The 14,432-nt window shown below is 44.7% G+C and overlaps 1 protein-coding gene across 1 annotated transcript in view; it reads right to left on the bottom strand.

Annotated features, from left to right (window-relative positions):
* Positions 1 to 14,432, bottom strand: part of LOC138525943 (stomatin-like) — a 217,548-nt gene that overhangs the window by 136,554 nt on the left and 66,562 nt on the right. The gene's annotated exons all lie outside the window — the stretch shown is intronic.

Here is a 14,432-nt window from a genome sequence, read left to right as displayed (position 1 = left end):
GATTGGATCTATTCTGATACCTCTCAGGTGATTGATGTCGGATGGGATGGTTTCTGAACTCTTGATTCATTTGTGGAGGGGAGCGGGTTGCACCCATCCTTTGATTATAGTCCCCTGGTGGGGAATCATTGTACTGACGTGGATTGTAGTTCACGTTTTGTCTCATGTCCTGTCTCTCAGATTGTGGGTACTGGCCCCTATGTTGATTTCCATTATCAGTAAATCGATCCACACATCGGGGTCTATCCTGATTACCATATATCATGGTGTTGGGATCAAATCTGCTCTGTGTCCCCAATGACTGGTAGGGACCATCATTTCTTTGATCTTGATTTTGTCTCTGGTTATTGTTCATACCTGCCATATCAGGCCTATATCCTACCCGGGGTCTGTCCCCTAAATACCTAGGGCTGATGTAGCTCTCTCTATTACTAGGATCATGTGATTGGAACATTGGTACAGGAAATGGCGATCTTTGTTGATTACCCCTTTGTTCAGGTGTCACATTATTTTTACCTTGGCTTTGAGCAGACTCAAGGGACATTTTGGCTGACCTGATTTCCATTACTGTGGCTGAGGGTTCTTTAGATTTAGGTCTAGTATCTTTCATTTTATCACTTTCTCTACCCTGACAATAGAGTACCTCATATAGTTTTGTGCTTTGATGTACAATCCATTCAAGGGACTTGTCACGGTAAAATTCACGGACCAATTGGGATATGATGTCTTTCTGTAGCCCATAGAAGTATGCAGTTTTAAACTCATTGGAATTTGGGTCAAAAGATACATCAAAGCGAGAAAATGCTCTTTTTTAAGTCTTGTAAAAATTGGCGAGGGGATGTATTAGGTCCAGCAGTAATTGTGTAAGCGACTTTCTTTGCCTCCTGCAATGACTGAAAAGGAGAAAAATGACGCCTAATTTCTTTTTCAAACTCCAACCAGGTCATATTCTGCTGTTCATTTAATCCCCTTATGATGCTGGCCGTCGGGGCATCTAAAGTTAAATGAAAATATTGTCTGTACTGTTCCTTAGGTATCTGGAGTGCTTTAAAAATGTCATGCACCGCTTCTAAAGGATCCTCAATGCAGCATTCACCTCCCTTTTTAAATGGTTTGATCAGGGCTTTAATGGATTTCATTATTTTTATGGGGCTACTTGTTGCAATGCATGGAATTGCACTATTTTGTGATTCAATCCTGTTTTCAGGTGTATGAGATTGGTGGCTGCCCCCAATGGGAGTATCAAATCCCCCAAGGGCGCTGCAACCAAGTTCAGTCACCGGCCCAGTCACTGGAGCACTAGCTCTTTGGGCAGAGCTAGAATTCACCTCCACTCCATTGAATGTGGTACCCTGCCGCCTCTCCTGGGACCTGGGAATGCACATTTGCTGTTCTAAGTCCTTACACTTTTTAAGGAGTCTGTTTGCTTCATTTTGCAAATAGTTGTTTTCATCACTCATCTTATTAATCACCTCCTACATGTCACACATTTGCATTTGGCATTCATTGAACTCTTTATTCCTCTTGTCTCTTTCTTGAATCATTTTAATCATTTCTTGTTCTGCACTCTGGAGATCATATTCTTTTTTTTGTAAAATCTGCATTTCTGAAACAACCTCATCTTTATCCTGTCTAATGTGGTCCACTAAGGCTTTTAAGTGTACCAATTCTTGCTCACTATCCTCAAATTGTTTCTTGCTTTTGGATAACTGAGCATCAAAGTCTCTGCATTTTAATTGCATGTCTTTTTGGCATACATCCAATTCTGCTCTTAACATTTCCTGATTTTTACTTGCCCCATCTAATTCAGTCTTTAACCTGTTAATTAGCTGGGTATCATTCTCCTGCATTCGCAGGGACTTATTCAAAATAAACCATATTTTGCTGCATAGCCGTATTAAACAGTCTTTCTCTGCACTTTTATCGGCTGCATTCAATAATCTTGTAAGGCAGACCTGAATTATGCTGCCTTCTACAAAAATATTGTCTAGTTTTTCTTTCTGCACCTCACCCTGAATGCGGTCACGCCATTCTAAGGTGCTGTTCGACGACCACGTCCCATGTGCAAACAACTTTGCCTCTAAATATTGCACTAGGTCTGAAAATGTGGTTTCCCTTTGTGACATTCTGAAATTCGTTTTTAGTGGCACACTGCTATTATAAAATGGGTTCCCTTTAATGTGCAAATGGCAGTCTGAGACACGCTTGCCACGCCCAGTAGGTACTCTATGATCACTTTCCCGGCCTGCAATGCACCATAAATATGTAGGGTATTTTGTGGATATTTGGGGCTTTGCAGTATTTTCTTACCGCCAAAATACCTTTAGCAATAATCACTCTCTGTATTCATATTGGATCACACATAACAATAATACATTGCATTATTTCAGAATTCAGACCTATTTAGATAATGTGCGCAATCATTTGCGTGGTTGGTTGGTATAGTGGTTGGTTTATTTGTGGCCCCAATATCCAACATCCCTTGTTTTTTATCTAGATTGTTCTTGATCACTAGAGAGACCTCAGGCCTACATTTTAGGGATACCACATTTTCAGTGTTAGTGTTGTGTGCCACCATGGGCTATTGTGGTATTTTTGTGGTCATTTCCACTACCTTATATACGGCATGGAACTATGTCCAGAGAGTCTCTCTTCCCGTTGGCTCATGTACCTCCAACAAGCTATGCTACAAACAATCACTCACAACTGTCCATACTGAATATAATCATGCACACATCTGTTTTAAAATGACAATTGCACTGTTTAAAAATCTACCCACGTTTAAACCTTTTCCCATGCAAAATGAAAGAGAGAAATAATACACACTAGCTATCTGTTTTCAGATATTTTTGTATTATAGAAATTTCCTTTAAACACAGTTTAACCCTTTTTTACAGAAATAAATGAAATGGTACAACATTATTTGTGATAAAATGAACAGAGAACTGCGAGAATATATTCAATTGGTAACATTAAATATGCTGATAAGGGACTGGGACTCCCTCGAATACACTGATTGAACAGTTTCACACACTTTCGCACAGCTCCCACACTTCTGTAATTACCTTATCTGTTCAGCATGAGTTTTCTCCGGCTATTCTCTTTCTGAATTTGGCTCCCTTGAAGATTAACCCCAGTGAAAACAAGTGTCTGCCGTTCTCAAACCGGGGTTATTGCCTGGAATTCTCAGCTTTTGCAGCAGGAATGCTTCAGCCAGGAAACAGGTCCTTCTCCCAGCTCTGCAAGATCTCGATTGTTCTCCCCCTCTCCTCAAGCTTCCCCAGCAAAACTCTAATCACAGCCTCTAGCATGATACTTGCTATGATGCTGCTCCAATCAGAATCAATCATGTCATCTCCTCCCTCACTACACAATGGCTCATTTCTACAGTAAAAATTGTAACAAACTGATTTCCTGTTCCTTCGAGCTCTTTGCTTCCTGTAGTTATGTGGACAGGGCAGCAGAGAAAAAAATGAATGTGTTTTTAAAAGTTCACTTTCAGAGTAGGCCTAATTCTGCAGTGGAGACACATTTTTATTAGTGGGTTATGTTAAATGAAGTTTTATTAGTCAGGTTAGTTATTAATAAGGTTAGTTATTCATTTTCAAATGTGTCTCTTGCAACATAGGCATTTCAGGTGAAAAATAGTGTGCATTCTGAATGTGCACATGTGTGCTTTTAACTGTAAAAATAGATTTGCATCTTATATGTAAAAATCGTTTTTGACTGAATAGCCTGTCTTTACTTATATGTCCATGTTACTCTGGCAACACATATAGCAATGCACTACACCCATGTGGTGGTGCTGCATCAAAAAAAAAATGCTACCTGTGCAGTAGTGCTGTACTCTGTGCTGTAACACGCCAAATATCCTTACAGTGGTGGTGGGTGTAGCACTGGCTGTTAGGGGGAGGGTGGGCGGTGGTGGTGGGTGTAGTACTGGGGGTGCGCGGGGGTGTGTCAGGGGAGGGGTGTTTGGGGGCATTGAGTGTTTAATCATGTTGTACAAAACATCACTTGAATACACCCATTGTGTACGAAACATCACATGAGTGGGCATTGCTTCTTTGGTGTGTGTGTATAAGGTAAGGCAAGGAACCCTCTTTTTTTATAAGGGGGCTTGACTTCAGAGGGTAATGCGAAAGTTTTGAGAAAAGAGTGGAGTCAGCAGCTACCCTGGTCATTGACGCTTTGGTAGGATTCTTTTTTGGGGGGCAGTGGAGCTAAATTAGCACATATCTATTAGCTCTTAACATAAACACAAAGAAGTTAGATTCTTTTTCAAACATAAAAGGTTGAGATTTATTACATTTTCAAGAGTACATTTTTTTTTCAAAGGTAAAAAAGCGAAATATGCCATCCTTGGCACAGAAAAACATTTTTTACACAAGGTTATGCAATGATTGTGCATTTTGGTGGGTTAGTACATCAATAGTGACTGTAATTACATGTACTGCTAGTGTTGCAGCAGTACGTAAAAATTATCGACACACACAGAGTTCAGGTGTTTCTAGTTCGGTGGGTAGATGGAGCTGCCAACGGTTAAGAAAGTGAAACCTGCTGGTGGATGCACCGGACTGTCTTCAGGACTGGGGGAGCTTTTGAGCACAGAGGTGTTTGTTGAGTGCCAGGCACCTAGGGTAGTTGGAGCGTCATGGCTAGCGTGGTTTGATATGGGCCAGAATCTGGGTAAGTCGCTGGCAATTAGTTGAGTCCAAGAAATGGACCGACGGTCTCTGGTCTGGTCAGAAAATTGAGTCCCAGGTGGTGCTAGATGAGAAGATGCCTCTATCTAGGGCACGGGGTAGCCGCGGTCTCTGCAGTCGAGCTGTGCCTGGCACTCAACAAACACCTCTGTGCTCAAAAGCTCCCCCAGTCCTGAAGACAGTCCGGTGCATCCACCAGCAGGTTTCACTTTCTCAACCGCTGGCCGCTTCATCTACCCACCAAACTAGAAACACCTGAACTCTGTGCGTGTCGACAATTTTTACGTACTGCCGCAACACTAGCAGTACATGTAATTACAGTCACTATTGATGTACTAACCCACCTATATGCACAATCATTGCATAACCTTGTGTAAAAAATGTTTTTCTGTGCCAAAGATGGCATATTTCGCTTTTTTACTCTTGAAAAATTGTTTTAATCTTGAAAATTTAATAAATCTCAACCTTTTATGTTTGAAAAAGAATCTAACTTCTTTGTGTTTATGTTAAGAGCTAATAGATATGTGCTAATTCAGCTCCACTGCCCCCCAAAAAAGAATCCTACCAAAGCGTCAATGACCAGGGTAGCTGCTGACTCCACTCTTTTCTCAATTCTTTGGTGTGTGTCAATTTATTGCTTCATAGTGCACTGTGCCCATATATCCCCACACCCAGTGCCCACAGTTCACAATACATGGCACCCTCTTCATCCCAGTATATCAGAATGATTGGTCTATGACCGATTGGCGGACTGCACGATCCTCAAGTGTATCGTGTCCATCATCTACTCCTTCCTCTCCTCCTACTTCACCAGGTGGTGGCAGCTCCATGTCAGGTGGCAGGGGTACGTTCCGCCGGATGCACATGTTATGCAGCATTGCACATACCATGATGATCTTGCCTACCTTCTCATGCCCGTAAATGAGGGTGCCACCTGGCCTGCTGAGGCAGCAAAACCTTGCCTTCAACATGCCAAAGGTCTACTCAATGACCACACTTGTGTGTGTATGTGCACGATTGAAGTCCTCTTCGTGCCTGTTCTGCGGATTCCTGACAGGGGTGAGGAGCAACACCTTCAGGGGATAGCCAGCATCACCTACATGGGAGCAGAAGGAGGTATGTGTAAGGATACTGCTCAGTTGCCATATGTGCTCAGCCTGTACATCTTTCATGTTCACATGCACTATCCCGTCGATGGCAGCCACTTCTATATAACTATCTGCCCTGTAAAGTACTTGCCAATCCATGGTGCTAGCCTTGGGTGACGTCTATGACTTAGGGGCCTAGACATTGGAACCACCAGGCACCCCGATGCATTGTCAAGGTCCTTTATGTACACACATGTGTAGACCCCCACCCTCTCCTCCCATGGCCCAGTGGGCATTCCCCTTGCATATGCATGTAGCCCCCTCACCCTTTCCTCCCATGTCCCAATGGGCATTCCCCTTGCATATGCATGTAGCCCCCCACCCTCTCCTCCCATGGCCCAGTGGGCATTCCCCTTGCATATGCATGTAGCCCCCACCCTCTCCTCCTATGGCCCAGTGGGCATTCCCCTTGCATATGCATGTAGCCCCACACCCTCTCCTCCAATGGCCCAGTGGGCATTCCCCTTGCATATACATGTTGCCCCCCGCCCTCTCCTCCCATGGCCCAATTCCCCTTGCATATGCATTTAGCCCCCCCCACCCTCTCCTCCCATGGCCCAGTGGGCAGTCTCATCCAACAGCCAGCCACGTCGTACGACATCTCCTTCCAGGTAGCAGGGTAGTGAGGAGTTCCGCAGCACCATGGCATCATGCGTGGATCCTGGGTATCTGGCACAGCAATGTGTTATTATCTGGCTGGCATCACAGACCATCTGCACATTGATGGAGTGGTATAGCTTCCGATTGCGGTACACCGCCTCCACGGCATGTGGGACTACCAACTCTACGTGGGTGCAGTCGAGGACACCAATTACATTGGGCATGCCTGCCAGTGCATGGAATGCTATTTTGGTGGCATTCGCCTCCTGTGGTGTCCGTGGTAGGGATATGTCGGCCCTTGCGTGCTTTAGTAGTGCATCCAGCACTTGGTTTAGCATGACAGAGAAGCATGATTGTGACATGCCATGCATTTGGCCCACTGTGTGTTGGTAGGTGCCAGTGGCCAGGAAGTGGAGCACAGATGGCACCTTCATCAGAGGGGGGATGGCTGTGCGGATGTTGATCAGGCTGACCAGGTCTTCCTGTATTGATTAATATATGGTGGTGATGGTGTCCCTGTCCAGGCAGTACAGGATGTGTATCTGTGCTGGGGTTAAGTCAAATGGATTGGCCCTTATACGTAGAATTGATGGCTGTCTGCGGGGAACAACTGCCTGCACTGGTGGGATTTGCTTGCCCGGTCTCACCCTCCTTCTCCTCCTGCATCTCCTCTGTGTTGCCTGTTGTACTGCCTGCTCAAGGAGTAGCAGTGCAGGAATGTCCTCAAGCCCCATTATGGCAAGTACAAGTGGTATCATTTTGGTGTGGGAAGGGGTGTGGTGTGTGGGTGTGCTCCTTTTGTGCTGGGCCTGACACCATTGCCTCCACCTGTGCTTATTGTGTGCACCTGTGGCAGTTGGTTACACAGCAGATTGCTGTTAATGGGTGATCCGCAATGCCGGTATTGCTGGCATCAAGGTGGCCCTTCTTATCGGCATCTGGATGTCGGTATGTGCATGTCCGTGCGACTCGTGATGTCCTCTTCCTTGCGGCATGCCGGTATTATGGGCACAGTGCCCGCACGCGCACCCCATGCCGGTAAGGTGGTGCACGGCCACAGCGGGTCTTTGTCGATGCCGGTAGGACCGGCATCTAGGGTCGTAATACTGCGGACCGGTAATGGATGCCAGTATTGCCTTACCGGCTTCGTTATTACCGGACCGCCAACCTCGTAATGAGAGCCATAGTGTCTGTTTTGAAAAGGGGAGACAGATCTGACCCCGCAGCTTACCACCCAATCTCGTTAATTAATACTTCTGCTAAATAGTTTGGACGGGTACTCCATAGAAAGATTATGGACCTGGCACTGGAAAATCAGATTCTTACATAATATCAGTATGGTTTCTGGGAAGGACTGGGCACAATTGACCTACTGTTAAACTTAAGCCTAGTCCTTGGCAAGCATGTGCGTGGTGATAAAACCACTGTATATCTGGGATTCATAGCCTTATCGACTGCATTCGACTGCATGAACTATATGAAGCTTTGGGGAAACCTACATGAGCTGGGCATGCCTCCTACAGATGCTAGTCAAATTGCACTCAAATTTATCGGTCAGCGTAAGGATGGGGAAGCAAGGTAAAATAACACAAACGTTGTGTATCTCTTGAGGAGCAAGGCAGGGGTGCGTTATAGCACTGCTGCTCTTCAATCTCTATATTAATTTGCTGCGAACTACATTAGCTGCTCTGACAAGTGACGTCCCTAAAATGGCAGCCAAAAGAAGTGTGTACATTTATACGCTGATAACACAGCCTTGCTAGCTAAAACAAAGCATGCTCTCCAAATACTAGTAACCGGTTTCAAAGATTATATGAAACAAAAAGATCTGAAAATTAATATTGGGAACTCAAAAGTGATGTGTATTGGCAATAGTAAACCACTAGGGAATGTAATAGTTATTAACGAGGAAAGATTGGAGTGGGTAAATTCCTTTTCGTTACGTAGGAGTAACACTATCTCGTGACTTAAGGTGGATCACACACACAGAACAACAAACAGTAAAGGCTTTGCAAATTAATGCTTTCATTCTGAGAAATTGTAGGAATCTAGTTGGCATAACACTGGACAACATTTGGAAGATCTATGCTGGTAAATTAGCAGACGTCTTAAAGTATGGAGCTGCCGTATAGGAGTATGACTGCACTAATTTGGCCCAGGTTACTGAAAACAAGTTTCTGAGGAAAATGATGGGTATCCATCGGGATTTTCTGGATACTTGTTGCATGAGGAATGTGGTATGACCCATATCGAAGATCTTATAGCTGTGCAACCTCTAATTCTTTGGCTCAGTTTCTGGGGAAATCTCCAGTTGCTGCTCACAAAAAGCTTGGTAGAGGATGTATTGTTTTCAAGAGTAAGCAGTTCATCATTATGGTTAAATTATATAAATCAGTCCTGCGTACCCTTAGCTATGAACATTTCCTCAGTAAAGGCACTCTTGACAGAAGGCAGCTCATGAACAAATTCTTGAAAGCTAGGGCAGACACTAGGCAGATTAAAGAAAGTTAAAAGCAAAGTGTTCAATTTTACCACATAAATGTCACTGGCATCTCCAATATTATGGGTTACGCACAGTGGTTCACAGACCCAAGGAACTGAGCAATTTTTACATATATATTGCAGGTCTTTGTCCTGCCCTGGGACAGTCCAGCACCGAAATGCTAGGCAATTCTCCTCTGAACAAGAGTACCAACAGAAACCCCAGACACGTGTTTCGGTCTGGTTGGACCTCCTCAGTAGGTTGGATCTGTGCCGCTCTAAGAATAGTGAGCAAGGGGTCCACGTCTGGATTCCCCTGGTAACTTAGGGTGAGACCCAAAGTTACTTAAATATGCAAATTAACAAGGGGGGTCCTGGGATTCCCTCTGCCAGACATTAGTCCTGGTTACAAGAGACTTACCCAGAGTCTTTAGCTCACTATCTTTCACAGAGAAGAAATATCCCAAAAGTATCAGTCTTTGTCCTGCACTGGGGCAGTCCAGCACCGAAATGCTAGGCAATTCTCCTCTGAACAAGAGTACCAACAGAAACCCCAGACATGTGTTTCTGTCTGGTTGGACCTCCTCAGTAGGTTGGATCTGTGCCTCTCTAAGAATAGTGAGCAAGGGTTCCACGTCTGGATTCCCCTGGTAACTTAGGGTGAGACCCAAAGTTACTTAAATATGCAAATTAACAAGGGGGCCCTGGGAGTCCCTCTGCCAGACATTAGTCCTGGTTACAAGAGACTTACCAAGAGTCTTTAGCTCACTATCTTTCACAGAGAAGAAATATCCCAAACATATCAGTCTTTGCCCTGCCCTGGGGCAGTCCAGCACCCTGAAATGCTAGGCAATTCTCCTCTGAGCAAGAGTACCAACAGACACCCCAGACACGTGTTTCGGTCTGGTTCGGCCTCATCAGTAAGGTGGATCTGTGCCGCTCTAAGAATAGTGAGTAAGGGGTCCATGTCTGGATTCCCCTAGTAACTTAGGGTGAGGCCCAAAGTTACTTAAATATGCAAATTAACAAGGGGGGTCCTGGGAGTCCCTCTGCCAGACATTAGTCCTGGTTAAGAGAGACTTACCCAGAGTCTTTAGCTCACTATCTTTCACAGAGAAGAAATATCCCAAACATATCAGTCTTTGTCCTGCACTGGGGCAGTCCGGCACCGAAATGCTAGGCAATTCTCCCCTGAACAAGAGTACCAACAGCAACCCCAGAAAGATAGTGAGCTAAAGACTCTGGGTAAGGCTCTTGTAACCACGACCCATGTCTGGCAGAGAGTCTCCCATGATCCCCCTTGTTATCTGTGTAACACATGTGAAAACATCTTTTAGGTTTCTTCTGCCAGTTCAAGATCTGCTCGCTGCACAATGTGTTTATTTGTACATTGAAAACATGCTTAAGTTGCAAAGGCAGTTATTGTCTGAAAATGGCTCATGCTTGGATGTAGCACTGCTGAATTAATTATGTTATTTCTTTTTACGGTTTATGTTGTTTTAATTGGTTTGTTGTTTTAATTAATTGTTTCTATGTTATGGTCTTTAAGTTTGCACATGTTTGATGGATTTTTTTTATTTCAAGCAAACTTAACTTGACTGACAACTTGACTGAGTACCAACACAGGTTGGGTGATATTGTATGTATATTTGTTCTATATAAAGCACTTAAGCGTACGTGCTATATAATAACACATCATTATCAATTGGCTTTGGACATCTGCTTGCATTCACAGTAATTTGGTAATATGGGCCTACAAACACTGATAGTAACGATAGAATGGTGCTTCCATTCTTGTATGAAATGTATATCACATTACGATGATATGGTAGTGTACTTGGGAATAATGCTATGTGATGCCACTTTCTGTTTTGTCATGGGGTGAAAGCTTGTGGGCCATGGCTTCCCGTGATGTCATTTGGGGCAGGGTTGTGTGATGTCGCTTCTGCTACCCCAGGCATTTTGGTGAAATGATATCCCTACCCATGAATGCAGCCTTTGACTTGCAATGAGTAAAGACCAGCAAACAGCACTGTTACGCCACATCAGTGGCAGGTGCCAACTAAACAAACACCAATTCACAACATAACAGTGTTGAGTAAATCTGTGTATAATTCAGGTAAGTGTGGCTACTGTACAAATTATCTTACAGTAGTATTAACATGGAATTACTGGATGAAATTATCTGGGAATTTGCTGCCCACGTCCAGATTGCATTAAGGAAGCAGAAATCATGTTTTTCTCTAATAAATATCATTCTATTCTTATGTTGCAGATTGACCAGCCAGAGTGCAACATAATGACCAGACAGAAGTCCCATAATGTGGCAATAAGACCCGAGGCGGCGGGCCAATACCGCCCCAGGTAATGCCCGGGGCCGTAGTTATAGAAGCCCCGGGCATTACCGTCCTAATTGCTTTTTTTTTTCTGCTCCGGAAAAGAAAAAAAAAAAACGACCGTTTTCCCTTTCCATGGCGTCCGCTCCCGAAAAAAAAAAAAGCAGAAGGTAAGTGGGGTTGGGAGGGTGGAAGCGAGGGAAGGGAAGAAAAATAAATAAAACGGATCTGCGTCCCCGCTAGGGGACGATGGAAGCCTCCAGCCGTGTGGAAACACGGAGCGGGGATGGCCCGCTCTGAGTCTCCACACTGCTGGAGCCTGCTATCGTTCCCCAGCGGGGACACAGGAGCAAAAAGATAAGTGGGTTGGGAGGGAGGAAGGGAGAGAGGGAAGGAGTAAGGGAGGGAGGGATGGAGGGAGTGAGGGAAGGGGAAAAAAAATAAAATAAAGAAAAAGCTTACCCGAGTCCCCGGCGGGGGGCGGAGGCAGCCTCTCAGCTGCGGGGAGGCTTGGAGCGGGGATGGCTGTCACGCCCCCCGCCGGGGAAAAGGCGGCTGGAATCCCAGAATCCCAGCTGAGAATCAAAGGATTCTCCTCCGGGTAATGACCCGGCGAGAGCCAATCAGAATGCTTGTTGCATTCTGATTGTCTCTCGCCGGGTACTAATAATCATTATCTTAACACTGCAAGGTTCATGTCACAAAAATGTGCAACAATAGTATAGTGTCAATTAGCGCGTGTTAGTCAGTCACAGGAGCAGCGTTCGTGATGGGCATATGGGTTGTGCTCTGCCACCCACCAGCACATTAAGGAGGAGTAAGAAGAGGAAAGAAAAACAGACAGAATGAAGCATAGAGCAGTGATTTATCTTTCTGGAGGAACCTTCAGGTTCTGTGCATGCCCAATGTGCAATGCATGTCCAGGCTATGGATCTCCCACAGCCAGGTATAGCTCATTGGAAATTCTGGCTGGGAGTCTCCATGGAGATGGGTGTTCTTTTTATTTCTCCCTGCTGCACAGCTGATTGCAGCATTTGGGGGAATTACATTTCCAGAGCCCCAGATGTGCAATGTCTGCATGCCCAGGGACTTTATGTTTGAGGTCCCCAATGCTTCTTGTTTCGAGATATGAAGTGTGTATGGGATCAAAAGTAAGCTAGAGGCATGGAGGCCATTCAGATGGACCAGGCTGAGTCAGGCTGGTAAGTAAAGAAATACCTTGTGTTTGTTATGTTATGTTACGTTAATAAGCTATTGTACTGCACCAATCCCAATCACCACCTCAGTCGTTTTATGGCACCAATGCTTATCCAGATAGTAGCGTATTAGGTCCATGCCAGGGGTGAATAGACTATTGTCTGTGGGGGAAAGGAAGAAAGCAAAAATGTGAGAAGATCAGTGCAGCTGAGTAGGAGAAAAGCAAACAGACAAACAATCTCAAAGGCACAACGGGGTCATGGGTGAGAGTGTCTGATTGTTGTAGTAGAGGTTCATGTTTAATGTGTGTTTTTTGACAAGCTAACATGGGTGGGTCTGCCAGTATGTCCGCTGATGGCCAGGCCAGATGAAAGCCCTGACCTGCCCCAGAGATTAATGTGCCTCTTGGGCAGCATGAAGTGGCTCTAGGGTCATGCTTTGGGGCCTCAAGAACTGACAGAGGAGAGCGCCATTTATCAATGATCTGGGCAGACAAAGTCCTGTCTCAGAAAGAAGCCATGACCCTCCTGCTTGACCTTTACATGAAAGGCCTGACAGGAGCAACTGCAGAGAATTAGAGAATACATAGCAGATTAGAATAAGGGGGAGGGAGGCATAATCACATGGGGAGGAGGTTGAAATAAGGACAAATGACAACCTTAACTCAGGAAGCCAGGAGAGAAACAGATTCACAAATCAAGCATGGGAAATTCTGCTGGTAAGTACACTGATAGGGGAAGAATACCCATCTGCAACAAGCCAAGGTAGGCCCTCGGGGGAAAGAGAGGAACCTACAGGTCCTGTCCAGTAAGGCAGTAGAGAGAAATCCTGTTGACATGAGCAGTATGGCAGCAACACAAATGCCACATCACCAACAAGGAGCTGATGAAAGGCCAAGGTAAAGAAACAGATCAATGCAAGGACAAAGATTAATTCAGAGACCTCGGCCAAGCCAACAGAGAGGACAAATAAGGCTGCTGGGTCACTATAAACCTCCCTAAAACTGTGAGTGACTTAACGAATATTGATCTTGGGTGGACACCAATAGATGTACCGATTTAGACAAGGGGCTGGACTGTGGACTCAGGACACTATGTCCTTTAGAATTGGTAGCATTGATATCGGTTCATCCCATCCTGAAACAATTGGCATTAGCATATTCCTATTTTGTTGCAGATGTGTCTCCTAGCTTCAGTAGTAGTTCACCTCACCACACCCTTACCCAAACATGTGTGGAGGGGATGTACAGGGCTGAGGTTATTGAATCCAGGGGGAAAAAGATAGATTTAAGAAAGAGGGGGATATGTGTGCTAGGGATCTCTGGGGTTCAACAGATGATCTTTTTGCCAGCCATGAGTATATAATTTCTAGGAGACCCTTCTTTTTTGTTGATTCACACTACTTCACCCCATCCTTTGCCAGTAAATAAATAGGTGTGAAACATAGCTTACTTTTCCTCCCTCTTCATGGCAGTGAGAGAGCGAGAAAGAGATAGAGAGAGAGAGAGAGAGAGAGAGAGAGAGAGAGAGAGAGAGAGAGAGAGAAGAGAGAGCGAGAGAGAGAGAGAGAGAGAGAGAGAGAGTGAGTGTGGGTGTGGGTGTTTGTGTATTCATGTGCATGTACATCTGTGTAGATGTCGGCCCAAGAAAAGTGCAAATTATTGATACAGCACTTGTGGAAATGTTTTACAGGGTGATACTGAAATGTATTGCAGGCATAGGCATCTTGCAAAATGTGTTTTAAAGTGATAAACCAGGCATATTATCCGTATAAAAATCATAAACATGTTTTACTGTGGCAATGCTGGAATATATTGAGACCACAGGCATTGTAAAAACCTGTTATGCTGACAATGCTGACAAATATTCCAAGCACATGTATCATAAAAATGTGCTTTATTGTAATTGCAGGCATTATGAAAATATTGTATTGCAGCAACTGCTAAAATACATTGTGGGCACAGG

Source organism: Ambystoma mexicanum, chromosome 7p (assembly GCF_040938575.1).
Source record: "Ambystoma mexicanum isolate Mex_15411 chromosome 7p, UKY_AmexF1_1, whole genome shotgun sequence".
Lineage (NCBI taxonomy): Eukaryota > Metazoa > Chordata > Amphibia > Caudata > Ambystomatidae > Ambystoma > Ambystoma mexicanum.
Note: the sequence above shows the minus strand (reverse complement) of the source record. Positions and strands in the feature narration are given on the sequence as shown.